This window comes from Tachyglossus aculeatus, chromosome X1, assembly GCF_015852505.1.
Source record: "Tachyglossus aculeatus isolate mTacAcu1 chromosome X1, mTacAcu1.pri, whole genome shotgun sequence".
Lineage (NCBI taxonomy): Eukaryota > Metazoa > Chordata > Mammalia > Monotremata > Tachyglossidae > Tachyglossus > Tachyglossus aculeatus.
This window is the reverse complement of record NC_052101.1, coordinates 31,375,682-31,389,526: the sequence shown is the minus strand read 5'-3', so window position 1 is coordinate 31,389,526 and position 13,845 is coordinate 31,375,682.

Sequence of the window (13,845 nt, the reverse complement as noted above, 5' to 3'; positions counted from 1 at the left end):
TCCCAGCTTGGCAGTGCTTGGCACCTAGTAAGCGCTTAACAAATACCAACATTATTATTAGACCTGTTTTTTTAATCCCGCCTCCGCCAATTGTCTGCTGTGTGACTTCGGGCAAAGCACTTCACTTCTCTGGGCCTCAGTGACCTCATCTGTAAAAGAGGGATCAAGACTGCGAGCCCCAACTGGGACATCCTAATAACCTCGTATCTATCCCAGCTTGGCAGTGCTTGGCACCTAGTAAGCGCTTAACAAATACCAACATTATTATTAGTATTCTCAGAGGTGGTTGGAAAGTGTGCAAAGTGTGAGTGCATACTGACATCTTTCCATATCTTTATATGTGTGTGTTTATCATTCATTCAATCGTATTTATTGAGCGCTTACTTGTGTGCAGAGCACTGTCCTGAGCGCTTGGAAAGTACAATTCAGCAGCAACAAGATGTGTGTGAGAGAGTGGGTGTGCAGGACGACGTCTGCTTCTCCGAGCGAAGGGTGTTAGGATCGGGGAACAATTTAAATTGATAATAGCGCAGCGTGGAGAGTTGAGCGGCCGCTCTTTAATCACAAACCCTTGAAATCACCTAGTCGGATCAGCCCACCCCCAGCCCGAGAGAGCCACCGCTTAGATAATAATAATAATAATGGCATTTATTAAGCGCTTACTATGTGCAAAGCACTGTTCTAAGCGCTGGGGAGGTAACAAGGTGATCAGGTTGCCCCACGAGGGGCTCCCAGTCTTAATCCCCCCTTTTCAGATGAGGTAACTAAGGCCCAGAGAAGTTAAGTGACTTGCCCAAAGTCACACAGCTGACAAGCGGCGGAGCCGGGATTTGAACCCATGACCTCTGACTCCAAAGCCCAGGCTTTTTCCACTGAGCGACGATCGGCTGCCGCGGCCCAGGCGGAGTGGCGCTGGCCCCAGTCTGGAGTTTTGTTTCTTTCTAAAGAGGATTCTTCGTTCATCTTTCATGCTGAATGTGCTTCCTGATCGTCCCGTCCGGCCGTTGATCTCTTCGCCGACACTTTCTAATTATTGATGTCGTCGTACTCAAAGAAAAAGCGACGGTGCCATTTATTTATTCATTTCTTTATTTTTGGTGGCTGCAATTAGGAAACGTGCCTAGACCCCTTGGAATCATGATGAGTCCCTCGACTCCAGGAGGCCTTCCCAGATTGAGCCCCCTCCTTCCTCTCCCCCTCCTCCCCCACCCCATTCCCTCCGCGCCTTACCTCCTTCCCCTCCCCACAGCACCTGTATATATGGATATATGTTTGTACGTATGTATTACTCTTATTTGTACATATTTATTCTATTTATTTTATTAATATGTTTTCATAATAATAATAATGGCATTTATTAAGTGCTTGTTATGTGCAAAGCACTGTTCTAAGCGCTGGGAAGGTTACAAAGTGATCCACTTTTAGACTGTGAGCCCACTGTTGGGTAGGGACTGTCTCTATATGTTGCCACCTTGTACTTCCCAAGCGCTTAGCACAGTGCTCTGCACACAGTAAGCACTCAATAAATACGATTGATTGATCTCAGGTTGTCCCACGGGGGGCTCACAGACTTCATCCCCATTTTACAGAGGAGGGAACCGAGGCGCAGAGAAGTTAAGTAATTGACCCAAAGTCACCCAGCTGACAAGCGGATCAGCCCACTCCCAGCCCGAGAGAGCCTCCGCTTGGATAATAATAATCATAATGGCATTTATTAAGCGCTTACTATGTGTAAAGCACTGTTCTAAGCGCTGGGGAGGTAACAAGGTGATCAGGTTGTCCCACGGGGGCGGGGGGGCTCCCAGTCTTAATCCCCCCTTTTCAGATGAGGCCCAGAGAAGTTAAGTGACTTGCCCAAAGTCACACAGCTGACAATCTGCGGAGTCGGGATTTGAACCCATGACCCCTGACTCCAAAGCCCAGGCTTTTTCCCTACTGAGACACGCTGCTTCTCTGCTGCTGTTTGGTTGTCTGGCTCCCCCTGCTAGACTGGGAGCCCGCTGTTGGGTAAGGATCGTTTCTGTATGTTGCCAACTTGTACTTCCCAAGCGCTTAGTACAGTGCTCTGCACACAGTAAGCGCTCAATAAATATGATTGAATGAATGAATGATTGTCTTCTTTAAAGTCCGATTTCCCGGGCCAGAAGCCGGTCCGTTTGCATGGAACAACAGCGACGCCCAGTGGTCAGGCCTGGGGCCTGCACTTGGCTGGGCCGCCCTTCGGCCTTCCCCCATCCCTCTTTGCCACTAAGTCTCTCCCTTCGCGCCCAGCCTCATCATCAATCGTATTTATTGAGCGCTTACTGTGTGCAGAGCACTGTACCAACCTCTGTCCGAGCCCTTTCCTGCAGGCTGGACTCCTTCCATTTGCCGTTGCTCTTTCCCATGTTTGAATCTTTTGAAAAGAATTTTGAAATCTTTTTGAAAAGAATCATCTTGAAAAGATGAATCTTTTCCATCTTTTAGACTGCGAGCCCACTGTTGGGTAGGGACTGTCTCTATGTGTTGCCAATTTGTACTTCCCAAGCGCTTAGTACAGTGCTCTGCACATAGTAAGCGCTCAATAAATACGATTGATGATGATGAGGAAAAGAAAAAAGATCAAAGGAAGTCCGCCAGCCTCTGACTCATCTGCAGACAGTCATTCGGGTGAGTGTTCCTTTTCTCATCCTGCCCCTCTTCTGTTGGGCGGGGATTGTCTCTATTTGTTGCCGAATTGTAGCAATCAATCGTATTTATTGAGCGCTTACTGTGTGCAGAGCGCTGTACTAAGCGCTTGGGAAGTACAAGTTGGCAACATATACAGTCCCTACCCAACAGTGGGCTCACAGTCTAAAAGGGGGAGACAGAGAACAAAACCAGACATGCTAACAAAATAAAATAAATAGAATAGATATGTACAAGTAAAATAAATAGAGTAATAAATATGTACAAACATATATACATATATACAGGTGCTGTGGGGAAGGGAAGGAGGTAAGATGGGGGAATTTATTATGGAGGTAAGATGGAAAGAATTGTACTTTCCAAGCTCTCAGTACAGTGCTCTGCACACAGTAAGCGCTCAATAAAGACGATTGAATGAATGCATGAATGAACTACCCTGGTAACATATCAAATTGTACTTTCCAAGCGCTTAGTACTGTGCTGTGAACACAGTCAGCGCTCAATAAATATGATTGAATGATATGCTATGTCACATCATTCATTGACTCCTCTAGACTGTAAGCTCCTTGTGGACGGGGAACATGTCTACCGAGACTATTATAGTGGACACTCCCAAGCAATTAGTACAGTGCTGTGGACACAGTGAGGGCTCAATAAATACCATCATCATCAATCATATTTATTGAGCGCTTACTATGTGCAGAGCACTGTACTAAGCGCTTACTTACCATTGGTACTTACCATTGGTACTTACCATTGGTTGATATCCTTTCCCTCTGCCCCATCCTTGACTTCTATTTGTCTACTATGTGCGCAGAGAGGACCACAACGTATTGCTAATGAACACTGATCTCTCTGGGTTTGTCAGTGTCTGGATCCTGACTAATCTTAAGAGATGACAGATGATGAATCAGTTTGTATGAATTTTGATTCTTTGTTCAAGTGCCCAAGTCACGGGGTTCATAGATGCTTCTCTTTCTGCTGATGCTTCATGCCAATGCTGCTGATTGGCGATGCTAGGCAGGATGGGCCTCACTCTTTCCGCTGTGGTAGTCTTCCAGTATGTCTCCGTGATAATCTATTCCCTATTCTCAGTAGCTTGGGGAGAGAATGATTTTTCCATCTCTGGGTGGGTGAGCAGTTTGATATCCAATGTAAATCAATGTTAATCTGAGTGCATTCCCAAAACTGGCTACGAGAGACGTTGCACAAATCAGAGTCTGCACATACTAAACTAATCTAAATAGGGCCAAGGAGATTTGTCCAGAAAAGAAATGGGAATAAAGAAATCAATCCATCAATCAATGGTATTTACTGTGTGCAGGCACTGGAAATGCTAAGTAAAAGATAGTCTCACTAATACCCACCACTGATAAACTAAAAAAAAACCCACCAATATTTCATAAGCATTCTGATATTCTAATCGTATCTCCAATTATTGAATAAAAACATTGGCATGTTAAAAATTAAATTTAAAATAACTTTATTTTTGTCACCCTAAATTTTAAAAAGAATAAAGTAAACCAGACTTCATTTTTCTTCCTTCCTTATCTTGCAGATTTGTATTGCTTTTTGTAAGAGTACTATAACTAAGGGAAGAAAGTCAAGTGACAATTTCTGAAAGATTAAGCTTCTTGTGGTCGGAGATTGTGTACTCTGTTGTACCCTCAGCAAAAGCTGTTGTACTCTCCCCAGCACTTAGTACAGTGCTCTGTACACAGAAAAGCACTCAATAAACACCATTCATTGATAGACTGATTGTAAATACTGGTTAAAGGAGGTTTTGAATTGACTGATTTTATTCCGCCCCCGTAAAATTGTCGCTGGTAACATTTACATTGAAAGTTTTTCACTAAAAATCAGATGATTCTACCAAAATGAAAACCACAAGCATATTGGCCTTTAATAATCTCTTAACCCTTCATCCATACTAAGAGAAGTGGCAGTTTCCTTGTCTTCCTAGTGTATTAAAATATGACTCCTCTGACTCTATATAGTCAAATGAACATCTCTACATAGTCGGGGTAGCTGTTTTTCATTTCTGTAGTTGTCTTTATCAAGTCCCTGCTGACTAATAGAATAAAAAAAAATCAATCAGTGGTATTTACTGAGCTTTCAACTGTGTACGAGGCCCTATACTAAGCATATGGGAGAGTACAAAACTATGCTATTTATCGTTGTATGATTTCTGCCTAGAAATTCTATCTAATAAAGAAATACACAGATGAGTTACATTCTTTCCCGGACCCCTCACTCTATGCCAATCAGCTCCTCTGGCTTGGGTGTAAGCTCAGATTCCCATTTCACCCTTCCATAAAGTATTTTTGACTGAAGATGAAGGAATAGACTCAGCAATCTCCCTGTAACAAATTCATGTGTTAAACAGATCTCACTTTAAAACTGACAGACCTTTTTACTATACTGGTTATGGGTCTGATTCATATGGACAGTGTGTGCTACTGATTCTCTGTCTAATTTTAAAATGTTTCAGTGTCTGGTCTTTTGCTTTCTTTTTTATCTGCCTAGGAAATTAGCTCACTATTGCTTTTCCTTTCTTGGGCAAGGTTTAAATCATCTCAGACGGTGAGAGGAAGTTACAGTTTCAATATTTGACTCCCCCTGTGCCCTCCCTAAACCTGGCAAACAAATAAATTTTGAATAAAATTAGAAACTGTGTTTTCTTACCCCGCTCCCACATATTCAGGGCTAATACACATTAGGCCCAAATTAAATCTATGGACAGGACTGAATTTCATGAATGACTGAATGACTCCCAGGCACAGGCCTGGGAGCAGAGGACCTGGATTTTAATCCCCTCCCGGCTCTGCCACTTGTCTGCTGTGTGACCTTAGGCAAGTCACTTAACTTTTCTGTGCCTGTTACCTCATCTGTAAAACGGGGATTAAGACTGGGTGGCCTATGTGGGACAGGGATTGTGTCCAACCTGGTTCAATCAATCACATTTACTGAGTGCTTACTCTGTGCAGAGCACTGTACTAAATGCTTGGGAGACTACAATATAACACTGTAACAGAGTTGGTAGACACATTCCCTCCCCACAAGTTTATAGTCTAGAGGGGGAGACAGAAATTAATATAAATGAGTAACCTGGTTATCTTGTATCTATCCCAGCTGTTAATACAGTGCCTGGCAGGTAGTAAATGTTTGACAAATACCATTTAAAGAAGTGTCAGTGAAAGAGATTGCAGGATTGCAATCTCACACCTTACAGAATTATTATTCTAGTAATTACCAGAGTGTAATTTGAAGGGGCATTGTTGTCAGATGTAAGCAAGCCAAGAGGAGTTATTTCTATTTCCACCAGGACAATTTCTCTAACACAGACTTCAGATTCGTTTGGGCTTGTGTCAGTGGTTCCAATTGCTGATACTAAACTATCTGCTGATGTTTCAGCCGTCAGCATTGTTTTTCCAAGACATATAAGTTGGACATTTTAATTGGAATCAGGCTAAATTTAATATGCTTGTTCTCAAGCAGAATGGAAAGTGTTTCCTCTTTTCCCCTTGTCATAAGAAGACTCTAGGAGAGTGGAAAACTAGATTTGGGGCCATTTAAAAGCTTAGTTGTACTTTAGCTAAGGAGAACATTCTTGCTTGATTTCTTTACAAAACGTTTGGAGCTATTCACTATAAAGATTAATTTTCATGTTTATTTTTCACTATGGATCATCAGGGCAAATTTTCATGCAAACTCTTTTTAAGAAATTTGATTTGGTGTTTTGTGTTCTGAGCACATTCAGCCAAATGTATCTCTAGTTTGGCATAGCCTAAACTGCGGGTAAGTGCTCATATTGTTCCAATCAAAATTGACTGCTTTGTCTTACAAGTCAGGTTGAAAAGGAACTATGGGAGCAACCAAAAAATTTCCCCTGACGGTTAGGATCACTGTCCCTGCCCGTTTCAATCAATCCCTTGTCTTTCCTCTCCTACTGAGGAACTCAAAGATTCCTCTGCAGTCAAATTTTCCCAGTATTCCCGTACAGTCATACCCCCAGGAGATGCCAAGTCAAGGCGATACATGGGGAAAGAGGTAGAGCTCAGTAAATTTTTAGGCTCTGTCAGATTCCCAAGACCTGGCCTAGTCGACATCATATTCATTGCTCTGCATTTGTACAAAGGTTGACCTCATGCAGGGGGACTGCTACATAGGAGACTGTGGGAAGAAGCCTGCCCTCCCATCTTCCCATCTGAAGGGCATAGATAGGCACTGGCATTGGTACTGCCAATCAGAGATATCAAGTACACTTGGCAACTCTATACTCTCCTAGAAAATGGATGAACATGAGCTTTGTCATGGTGCCCAGGATAAGGAAGGTCAGTGTCTCAAGATGTAAGTATCCACTAAATTTGATGTCAACAAGTATAGTGATATTCAGGGAAAAAAAATCTGCAACCAAAAAGAGACTAATGGAACCATAGATTTTAACTAGCATAACGATCAATCGTGCCAAAAAAACCTGAAGACTCCCATTCTCATTGATGTAAATTTAGGCCTGTTTCAGAACTGCCGAAAAAGTGACAGAAAACTCAGGCTATCTACTATAAAATGAAAGTCTCTAGACTATTAGTTTCCATTAAAACAATTCCAAGTATAACATCACAATATTAGGTATATGAATTGCAATTCGATTACAAGTTTTGGAGGCTGCAGAAGTAGGATCATATTCAGCCTTCTTTTCTTCATAAAGATACTTGTAGTAGGCCAACTCTTTTTTTATAGTATTTGTTAAGTGCTCACTATTTCCCAGATACAGTACTAAACTCTGGGGTAGATACGAGCTAATCAAGATGGACACAGTCCCTGCCCAACATGGGACTCACAGTCTTAATTTACCCCATTTTATAGATAGGTAACTGAGGCACAGAGAAATTAAGTGACTTGTCCAAGGTCACAAAACAGAAAAGTGGTAGAGGCAGGATTAGAACCCAGGCCCTTCTGACGCCCAGGCCCGTGTCATTTTTCCACTCCTTTTCCCATGAACTTTCTTCAATTATATTTACATTTTCATCTGCTTTCTTGAAAGTCGGTAGAAGATTTTTTTTTTAATCTCCAAACTTGAGCTGGAGGTGGAGAAAGCCAAGCCTCTTCTTCATCTGCTTTGGCATCTTGCAATAATGTATTTGATTGTCAAAGTTCAGTGAAGTTCTCGTTGGACAACACTTCCTCTGCATGAGATTTCATTAACTCATTGACATTTGCATCATCCATTTCTAAATTAAGTTTCCTTAACATTTCAACAATTTTTCAGTAATATGATACTCCGGAAAAAAATGTATTTTTCCAAATTTGGGACACAGAAATTGACCGTTGTTTTCTTGATTTTCAATCTTTCCAGATATTTCTCCTTTTAAAGAAGCTTTCCCAAACGGTTTTCAGTAGGTATAAAGAATATTCGATTTTATGTAGAACATATTCTGTTTCATTGTTCAGTAAAATTGGTTCCAGTTATCTGGCTCAATAATTGTTTGCTATATTGCTTGAGCAATACTCATGCTAATTGCAAGTATAATCCATTCTAATGCAGAAAACAAAGTAGAAAGGCTGCATTTGCAAAATAGAAATAGCCTGTAGTATTTATCTTTATGAATTTTCTCTACTATCCTACAATAGTTTCCCCTAATGACAACTCTGGCATTAAGCAGACTAAATACCTTCGAATGGAAATTCATTTTTCCACCCTAAATTACGAAAATTATGTAGCCCACAAATTCAATTTACTGCCATAAAGTTCCTATGCTAATTGCAACTATCCAATTAGTAATTATTACAATTTACATGAAGAAAAAAAGGAAAGCAATATTATCCAGTATTAGGAAGAGCAGACTACAGAGGGACTCTGTGACTCCTCACACTTTTTAGTGCTGAACCCTGTGAAGAACGGAGAAAAAGTGACTGAATCCCCAAAATGTGTCCCCAGGGACTTGGTTGGGGTTTAAGCAAATCTAGGAATCCTCTCTTGTTGCACTCAGAACAACCCCTAGCCCCTACAGCCATATCAAATCTATCCTAAATCTCCATCAGGAGGATATAATGAATATCAGGAAATTTTGGGCAGGGATCGTCTATATCTAGTCCTTTGTACTGTGCTGGCAACATATAGAGACAGTCCCTACCCAACAGTGGGTTTATCAGGCAATTTTGGTCAGGGATCGTCTATATCTAGTCTTTTGTACAGTGCTCGCCCAAGCACTTAACACAACACTGCTTGTATTAGACGCTCAATAAAAACCCTAGATTGACAGATTGACTGATTTGGTGGTGCCTAATTGCTCTGACATTGAGAATCAAGCTGTCTATTAAATGAGGCTATTCTTTTGGAATTAATGGAGGAAGCAGACTAAATTTCAAATAAAATTTGTCCATTCTCTGTCCCTACTCTTTTCTGACTAACGTTTGCTAGCAATCCAGCACGCAGATTACTGAGGCTCTGCTGTTGGGTAAAGCACGTGGCTAAAAGCAAGAAGAAATAGATTGATAGTTATCCTGTAGGATATTAGCTCGAAAATTCAAATTGGCTTGTAACATATTGTCGGTAAAAGGTCAAAATGAGAACGCATGTATTTTAGTTATGCTGTTAATATATGAACTTTTAAAATGGATTTTAAGTATTTAAAGGACTCCAAAAAATCATCTGCGAGGCCGCAGCGACACCAAGCGGTCATTTCCTCTATTACACATCTTGACAGGGACAGGCCTGGCATCGCTGGTTTTGAGTAAACTTTGCATTATTGCATCTGCACAGAAACACCACGCCAGTGATTCCCAGAAATTTAAATAGGGAAAACTTACAGAGCACCAAGAGCTGGGGTCAGTGTCATGCATCTGATAGCCCTGAACCAGAAAAAAAAGGGCCATTCCCACCCGAGATTGCAGACACTGTCATAAAAATAATAATAATAATGATAATAATAATAATGGCATTTGTTAAGCGCTTACTATGTGCAAAGCACTGTTCTAAGCGCTGGGGGGATACAAGTTGATCAGGTTGTCCCACGTGGGGCTCACAGTCTTAATCCCCATTTTACAGATGAGGGAACTGAGGCTCAGAGAAGTTAAGTGACTTGCCCAAGGTCACACAGCTGACACGTGGTGGAGCCGGGATTCGAACCCATGACCTCTGACTTCAAAGCCCGGGCTCTTTCCATTTAGCCACGCTGCTTCTCTTGTGGTAGAGCATGCACGCTTGTCTTCATTTTTCATTTTACAGATGAGGGAACTGAGGCACAGAGAAGTTAAGTGACTTGCCCAAAATCACACAGCTGACAGTTGGCAAAGCCAAGATTAAAACGATGACCTCTGACTCCCAAGCCCGTGCTCTGTCCTCTGAGCTGCTTCTCTTGTGGTAGAGCATGCACCCTTGTCTTCATTTTCTACTTCTCAAGCGTTTAGTTCAGTGGGCACTTAATACATTCTACCACAATTACAACCACCACCAACCCTGCTACTGCTACATCCCCTGCCAACTGCGTGAGCCATATCAGCACTTAGAACAGTGCTTTGCGCATAAGCGCTTAACAAATACCATTAATAAATAATAACAATAATAGCAGGTACTCCTACAATAGTCCATCCAAATCCACATGAACTTAAGAGTGTTCCCTGGGGAGATCCCAGAACCATGAGACCTTGCTCCAGAGTTGCGGAATTGCTGTCTCAGGTCCCTGTCAGTGCAGGCCGGCATTCCAAGCCAGGGGACTTGGTGGCCGGAGCTGATCGGAAGGAGACTGAGAGCTTTCCAATTTCAGTCATTACCATCCCGAACTGACACCACTTCTTCATGGAGAGCCCTGAGGTGGCTGCTTCTCTCGTCAGGCCCTGTCTGGTGTATGAGCAAGACCCACAATTATAGCTGTGTCCAACACAAGCAAAGTTAATTTTGAGGAGATTTGGGGGATTACAACCTCCCCTCCCAATACATGGCTCAACTGCAGGAGGGAAATCTAACACTTAGGCCAGTGTAACCTCTGTAAGGATCGCCCTGTGCAATTCTGCCCAGGCTTATCCCTTCAGGGGCAAATGGTGAGTCTTGCTTCTAAATCCGTTATACCTATCCTAGGATCCCTAAGCTGGGATCTCTCAGCCTTAGTGATTGTGGTATTTGTGCCAAGCACTGTGCTAAGCACTGGGGTAGATAGACTATTATCAGATTGGACAAAGTCCCTGTCCCAAACAGGGCTCACAGTCCAAGTAGAAGGAAGAAAGGGTATTGAATATCCATTTTATAGAGGAGGAAACTGAGGCAAAGAGAAGTTGTGACCTACCCAAGGTCACAGAGCAGACAAGTGGTAAAACAGAGATTAGAAAGCAGGTTGATTCCCGGTCCTGTGCTCTTTCCACCAGGCCCCACTGCTTTTCACACTGTCCACACCCTGCTGCCACTCTGGGCAAGAACAGACAGTCACCTGAGCCAGGGCAGGCTGGCAGTGAGGTGACAGAGGAATCCAGAACCACCAGATTCCCAGAGCTGTGACAGTCAGTTGGGTGATTTTCCAGATGAATCAGGAAACAGAGGAATCTAGAATCACCAGATTCCCAGAGCTGTGACAGTCAGTTGGGTGAATTTCCAGATGAATCAGGAAAACTTGAGGACCCAATTAGAACCTCCCTAAGAGCACAACCCCAAACTCTCATTCTCATCCCTGAATTACAGAATTGTAATACACCTACTGTGATTATCTGGTGAACAAATCGGGTTTCCACTAGTGTTGTTCAGATCTGTTCTCTTTAGATTTGCTTTGGACAGATACGCTCATTCGTGAGATGACTCAGCGGAAAGTGAAATTAGATTAATTTAGCTGCCTCAGAAGCACAGTGAATCTTGATTACATGGGTGTGATTCATCTGCCAAAATGGGAGGAAAGATGGGCAAGGGTGCGATTTTGCCCCCTCTAAGACCTCCCTTCTTCCCCTTCCACCCTGTGCCACCAATATTGTCATCACATTGTGCTGTGTTTCTTGATGTCACATGGGGGAACTCATGAATTGTAAGATTGGCTCTTTGCATACCAACTGTTCAATTTCCATTTTGTTTGGTCCAAAAGACTGCCCACTCCTTCATTATGTACTATTAGTGATTTAATGCTTATCCCCCTATCGTCATCATAATCATCATTAATTTATAGAGTGCTTACTGTGTGCTGAGCACTGTACTAAGCGCTTGAGAAAGTATACTACAACAGAGTTGGTAATGTGCCCTTCCCACAACAAGCTTACAGTCTAGTGGGGGAGACAGACATTAATAAAAATAAATTTATAAGATAAAATTTATATAAAGAATTGACAATGGAATAAGTATTACACTTTAAACAATACTAACTCTCCAATCTCAAATACTGCACATCTGTTTCTGAAAAAAAGTTATGGTCTGCTTTCTATATCTAAAGTCCTTTATAGCTCCTGATAATGCCAACATTACAGTTATGGATATCACTAAACTGTAAGCTCCTGGAAGGTAGGAATCATATCTACCAACTCTATTGTATTGTACTCTCCAAGGCCTTAGTATAGTGCTCTACATACAAGTGCTCAATAAATACCATTGATTGATGATGAAAATTACACAACACAGGTCGTTTGACTTTCATTTCTACATGCTCTGCACACAGTAAGTGCTCAATAAATACGATTGAATGAATCAGGATTTATTCTCTTGACCATTTTTATGACCAAACCTCTTTTGCTTTAAATATTTTTTAGACATCAGTATAGTCAGCATGTCGTGCTGGCCAATAGACCCTCAAATGCACAGCAACTTGCTAAAGGAAGGGAAAAAATGTTGCTAAATCTGCCTAGGCTTGAAATACTACCATTGACAATAATAATTATTATAAGCTAAGTGCTGAGGTAGAAACAAAATAATCAGATGAACCACCGAGAAACAGTTTTAACCCCACACAAGGCGTACAATCTAATAGAAAGAGAAAACATATCTATGGAGCTTCAAACTTTTGCTTCGAGAGACTGAAGTTAGGGCAGTTTATCCTAATTTACACTGAACTAAGAATAAATATAGAATGAAAAGTGAACAGGCAATAATCAGGGCACTCCAGAAGATAGAAGGGGTGTAGGATGTTGGCCAAGATTCCTTTATTAACTCTGCAAGGGCCCCAACCTCCCAAACGGAATGACTGTAATTTATTTATTGTGTGCCTCTACCACTTGATTGTAAACTCCTTGGGAGCAGAGGTCATTTCCACTATTTCGTTCTTTCAAGCACTTACTATAGTGCTCTTGTGGTTGGCACTCAATAAATGTTAATGATGAAAAGTCAAAATTAAATCAAAATTACAAATGGGGTAGAGTGCCAAGAGAGAGATTCAGGGACTGAGTTTACAGAACGGTAATCAAAGCCATGGGAGTAAATGTGCAAATGAAAAAGCTTGATTTCCAGGTTACATAAGCCCCTCACTATATGCAACTCACATGGACAGCCTAAGACTCTTGCTTGGGAGAAGTTTGTAGATTGTAAGCTCCTTGAGAAGAGGGATTGTGTCTACCAACTCTGTTATAACACACACTCCCAAGTGCTTAGCACAGTGCTCTGAACACAGTAAATGCACAATACCATCGATTGTTTAGTACAGTGATACACAACAGTAAGAACTCAAATACCATCGATTGATTGGGAAGAAAATGGAAAAGGTTTTAGATGGAAATTATGCCAAATTAGCTCAACTCCAGCTTCATTTTTAGCCCAGGTGTAGCTTAAGCAGGGAGAAAACTTGACTGCATGTCAAACTTCTGGTGCGGTCTTAACTAGATCAGAAGCAGCCAACATGAGCAAAAAGTAGCACCAAAAAATGCTGCTTTTCTCCAGAGTAGTATGAGAGGAACTCAGGAACACAGGATTACACTTTTACATTATTGGGAAAAGTCAAACACCAGAATACTCCAATGGCTTCTTAATGATATAGGCAAACCAGGCCCTTTGTTTTTGGGAACTTGTACATTCTTTTTTTTCCCCACTTTCCACCTCTGCAATTTCCCTGCCCACTTTTAACCATACCAGTTTTGGAGCACATTGCTTTTGTTATGACCTGAACATCTAACAATATCTTTGTCCCACTTTACAGATGAAGAAACAGTCAGAGAGGTTAAGTGACTGGCTCATGGTCACACAGCTGGCTACTGACAGAGCTGAGAGTAGAGCCATGCCCT